Here is a 5,993-nt window from a genome sequence, read left to right as displayed (position 1 = left end):
GCTTGTAATCCCAGCACTTTGGGAGACTGAGGCAGGAGGTTCACTTGAGCCAGAGAGGGGGAAGTTGCAGTGAGTTGAGATTATACCACTGCACTGCAGCCAAGGTGACAGAGTGTGATCCTGTTTCAATAATAATAATAATAATAATAATAATAATAATAATAATAATGCTTGTTCCTTAGCACCCTCCAATAGTGAGATTTTTTTCCCATCTCACTACAGGCAGGCTTTCACCCTTCACCATTCCACCTAAGTGGCTCTTGTCAAGGTCATCGATGATCCTCATGATGTTCAATCCAATGATACAGCCCTTCATCCTCAACTAGGTAAAGTGTCAACAGCATTTGCAACACACTCCTTTTGCAACATTTGTTTTTTCACTTTCTTTCTAGGATAATCTAGAACTGGTTTTCTTCCCATCTCCTTGTCTATCTCCTTTGTTGATTTCTGCTCTTCTGCCTGACTCATTTTTTCTAAATGAGATATAAATCACATACCATAAAATGTAACCTTTCATAGTGTACAATTAAGTTGTTGGTTTTTTTTTTTTTGTATGCTCACAGAGTTGTGCAATCATCACCACTAATTCTAAAACATTGTCATCACCCCAAAAAGTAACCCTTCATGCATTAGCAATCACTCTCCATCCCTACTGCTGGGCCCCTGACAATTATGAATCTACTTTGCATCTGTATGGATTTGCCTGTTCTTCTCCTTCACTTCTTAACATTGGAGTGCTCCAGAGCTCAATCCCTTTTCCTTTTTATCTATCCTTAGTCCTTGGTGATCTCATTCAGCTCTATGGATTTACATACAATCCACACAGTGATAACGCCAGCATGACTTCTCCCCTTAAACTCTAGATTTGGATACCCAACGGCCTATCTAAATCTGTCCCCATGGATATCTAATAGACACCCCAAACTTAACATGTTTCAAAACTAGCTGCTGATCTCCTAGAACCTGCTCCGCCTGTATAGCCTTCATCACAGATTATGACAATCTTATCCCTCCAGTTGCTCAGGCACCAAAACCTTAGATTCATCTTGGACTCTGTCCTCTCTCATTCACACCCCACATCTACTAAATCAGGAAAGCCTGTTGGCTCTAACTTCAAAATACAGCCAGAATCTGACTATGTCTTACAGCCTCCACTGCTATTACTCTTATCCAAACCACCATCACTTCTCATCTAGTTATTTCAGTGATCTCCCTTCTACCACACTTGTCCCTTCTACAGTTTATTTTCAACCCAGCAAAGGGTGATTCTTTAAATATATGAGTTAGGTGATAATGATCATGTTATAATAATACCTATTCCACCTGCTACATGCCAAGCCCTACAAGGCCTTACATGATCTGACCCTGCTACTCTTCCTGTCATTCATTCATTCATTAATTCATTCATAACACTCTACACTGGCCTCCCTGCTGTTCTGAACCACCTCCCCAGCATGCTTCTATTTCAGGGCTCTTGAGTTGCTATTGTCTCTGCCTGAAACACACTTCCCCCAGGTATCATCATGGCTCCTGGCTCACTTATTCATTTCTTTCAGGTCTTAGCTCCCTCGTCACCATTTTAGGTGACCAATCCATCCAAAACTGCCTCCCACCCCTAATCCCAGCATTCCCTATTCTCCTGCCCTGCTACATTATTCTCCATAGCAATTATTATCTTCCGACAAACTATGCATTTGACATTTTTGTTGATTGATTGTTTTCCCTCAGTGGATTAAAAAAAAAATTTTTTTTAAAGAATTATGCAAAAATAGAGATGAGGGTCTCACTAGGTTGCCTAGGCTGGTCTTGAACTCCTGGGCTCAACTGATCCTCCCACCTCAGCCTCCCAAAGTGCCGAGCGAACCCCGCAGTAGATTTACGGTTTCCTGTGAAATGATTTTGGTGACTTTCTTCTCTGCTATATTCCCAGCACCTAGAACAGTGTTTCACAAAAAGGTGCCCAATAAATATTAGTTAAATGACTGAATAACAACACCAGTAACCAAGTAACAGACACAAACTGTGTAGTTAGACAACTCACATTCATGATATCACTTCATTTTCATAACAACCCCAGGAAGGTGGATTATTGTCCGTATTTTACAGATGAGGAAACTGAAGAGTTGAGTGAATTTCCTAGATACACACACACCTCTGGTAAGTGCCAGAACGCCAAATCCAGCTTCTACAGGATCACAGTACAGCTGTTCTTGCCTCCTCTCAAAGTGCCTTGCCCCAGAAGATGATTATTCTTTTTTTGAGACGGAGTTTCACTTTTGTCACCCAGGCTGCAGTGCCGTGGCACGATCTCGCCTCACTGCAACCTCCGCCTCCCTGGTTCGAGAGATCCTCCTGCCTCAGTCTCCTAAGTAGCTGGGATTATAGGCATGCACCACCATGCCTCGCTTTTTTTTTTTTTTTTGTATTTTTAGTAGAGATGGGGTTTCACAGTGTTGGCCAGGCTGGTCTCGAACTCCTGACTTCAGGTGATCTGCCTGTCTTAGCCTCCCAAAGTGCTGGGATTACAGGTTTGAGCCACTGGGCCTGGCCAAAAGATGATTACTCCATGGATGTCTCCAGACTCTTAATGCAAACACATACATGGGACCCAAATAATGAGATTTCCATTTTAGGAGCTATTCAAAGGCAGGCAAGGCTTTGGAGGTTTATTTTGCTTTAGTGGCTGTGCATCTTTGGAGGTACAGCCACAAAGGATGAACTTGGTCGTACTCAGACTTCAGAGATAACAGAACTGACAAATGCATCAGTGGGAAAGAACAATGTGACGGGAGTAGGAGATTATTTTTTTTTCTGGAGTGAAAATTGTGTACAGCAGAAGCAATGATCATGTCGTATCATCACTGAAATTATCTCCCTGCTGCCTGCCAGCCCAGCTATGCTTCGGTGGCTTCCTTAGTGTTATTTAAGCAAATGAAATATGCTTGCTTTTAGCTTTACTCGTTTACATATTTTGTGCACTGCTTTAGTAAGAGAATGCATTTTAATAACTTTGATGTATCTAATAGTCATAGATATTTGTAACAATATTTTTGCAGTCGTATAATAAAAACAAGCATTGCATTCTTGACAGGGTCAGATTGACCATCATTTGTTAGCATAATCCTTTATCTTTGATGTCAACAGCACTAAATTAGATACATTTTAAGCAAAAACACTTGAGCATAAAGACTTGGTGGGTTTTTCACACAGCTGGACTTCAGTTTTGGAGGGTCAAGGAGAGTGCAGTTGAAGAGGATGTTTTTAAAGGGGTCATAATAAGGCCCGTTTTAATGCTGCTTGAAGGATGCAAGATTTTGAAATGGGAGGCCCCATAAATGGACTGGAGAATCGAGACAACATTTGGAACTAGTCTCTTTCCTCTGAAAATATAACCTTGGAAGTTGGTATTAGCTCAATTTTGTGGAGGCATCTTGGGGAAGTTGCAATAACCTTGCCCCCTGCCTTCTATGTCTCATCCATTTCTAGTTAAAAAATGTTTACAGGCAGCCCCACTGACCACTTTTAAGAGAATTGTAAAGAAAAAGTAATGAGTAATGATTGAACATAGGTATTAGTATGTTTCTTTTCTCAATATCTTTGAAATTCCAACTATCTTGTGCAGGACCTCAGGCATTAGGATTTTTTTAATTTTACCTTATTATTTTTGGAGGGTGGGGGTGTGCAGAGTCTCACTCCTTCTCTCAGGCTGGAGTGCAGTGGCGCAATCTCGGCTCACTGTAGCCTCCGCCTCCAGGGTTCAAGCAATTCTCCTGCCTCAGCCTCTTGAGTAGCTGGGATTATAGGCACCTGCCACCACACCAGCTAACTTTTCTCTTTTTAGTAGAGACAGGGTTTCACCATGTTGACCTGGCTGGTCTCAAACATCTGACCTCAAGTTATCCACCCACCTTGGCCTCCCAAAGAGCTGAGATTACAGGTGTGAGTCACTGTGCCTGGCCTATCTATTTATTATTGTTTTTAGACAAGGTCTGGTTCTGTCAACCCAGGTTCGAGTGCAGTGACGTGATCTCAGCTCACTACCACCTCTGCCTCCCAGGCTGAAGCAGTCTTCCCACTTCAGCTTCCTGATTAGCTGGGACTACAGGCATGTGCCACCACACCCAGTTAATTTTTGTATTTTTGTTTTTATTTACTTATTTTTATGAGACGGGGTCTCCCTCTGTTGCCTTGGCTGGAGTGCAGTGGTATAACCTCGGCTCACTGCAATGTATGCCCTCTGGGCTCAAGTGATCCTCCTGCCTCAGCCTCCCAAATAGCTGGGATCACAGGCATGAGCCACCGTGCCTGGCCAAATTTTTGTATTTTTTTGTAGAGATGGTATTTCACCATGTTGCCCAGACTAGTCTCAAATTCGTGAGTTCAAGCAATCCACCTGCCTCAGCCTCCCAAAGTGCTGGTATTATAGGTGTGAACCACTGTGCCCAGCCTTATTTTATTTTTTAAAACTTATTTTAGCAACAGGGTCTTGCTCTGTTGCCCAGGCTGGAGTGTAGTGGTGTGATCATGGATCACTGCAGCTTCAATCTCCTGAGCTCTAGTGATCTTGCCTCAACCTCCTAAGTAGCTGAGATTGCAAGGAGTTTTCTTTTCTTTTCTTTTTTTTTTTTTTGAGAAGGAGTCTCGCTCTGTCGCCCAGGCTGGACTGCAGTGGCCAGATCTCAGCTCACTGCAAGCTCCGCCTCCCGGGTTTATGCCATTCTCCTGCCTCAGCCTCCCAAGTAGCTGGGACTACAGGCGCCCGCCACCTCACCCAGCTAGTTTTTTGTATTTTTTAGTAGAGACGGGGTTTCACCGTATTAGCCAGGATGGTCTCGATCTCCTGACCTCGTGATCCACCCGTCTCGGCCTCTCAAAGTGCTGGGATTATAGGCTTGAGCCACCGCGCCCGGCAAGTTTTCTTCTTATTACAGAATTCAAGTTGGCATCACCGTCACATCTACCTGTAGGTTGAGCTCTGCCCTCCAGAGTGAACAGATATGCTCTCTTCCATATGTCAGCCCTTCCAATATTCAAAATTAAGAAAAACCTCCCATGATCCTTCCTACACTTTCATCTCAAGATCCCCTGTATATAGCAAGGTAAACTTTCTCATTACCATCTTAATTTTTGGTTTATATATCCTCTTAAATTTGTCAGAAACTTTTGGGTAATGTTTCATCTGGTCTCTAAACCTAAGTCCAGTTATAAAGAAAATAACTGGCCGGGTGCAGTGGCTCACATCTGTAACCCCAGCACTTTGGAAGGTCGAGGCTGCCGGATCACTTGAGGTCAGGAGTTCAAGACCAGCATGGTTGACATGATAAAACCCCGTCTCTACTAAAAATACAAAAATTAACCAGGCGTGGTGGCACATGCCTGTAGTCCCAGCTACTCGGGAGGCTGAGGCAGGAGAATCCCTTGAACTTGGGAGGCAGAGGCTGCAGTGAGCTGAGATCATGCCATTGCACTCCAGTCTGGGTGATGGAGTGAGACTCTATCTCAAAATAAATAAATAAAATGCCATTATATTAAGTGCACGACTATACTGTAAAATAAAATTCAAATGAGGCAACATGACTTCGAAGGGCTGTTCACTGACGGAAAATAAAACATTTTGTTTTACAGTTAATTTATTCATTTATACACTGAAATACCTCATGCTTTTCAAAGGAAATATATGCAAAAAAACTTGGGGCAGAATTGAATAAATTGAACCTCAACACTCAGTTGTTTCAGGATATGAAATCTCAAAAATCTTTCTGTAGTGGCTGGTGATTGGCACTTGTGAGAGTTTAGTGTCCTAAAACAAGCTCTCCGACAGATTATCAATGTGTGCATTTTTACATTAAAAATACCACAAAAGGGGCCGGGCGCGGTGGCTCAAGCCTGTAATCCGAGCACTTTGGGAGGCCGAGACGGGCGGATCACGAGGTCAGGAGATCGAGACCATCCTGGCTAACACGGTGAAACCCCGTCTCTACTAAAAAAAAAAA

This window comes from Piliocolobus tephrosceles, chromosome 12, assembly GCF_002776525.5.
Source record: "Piliocolobus tephrosceles isolate RC106 chromosome 12, ASM277652v3, whole genome shotgun sequence".
Taxonomy (NCBI): Eukaryota; Metazoa; Chordata; class Mammalia; order Primates; family Cercopithecidae; genus Piliocolobus; species Piliocolobus tephrosceles.
Note: the sequence above shows the minus strand (reverse complement) of the source record.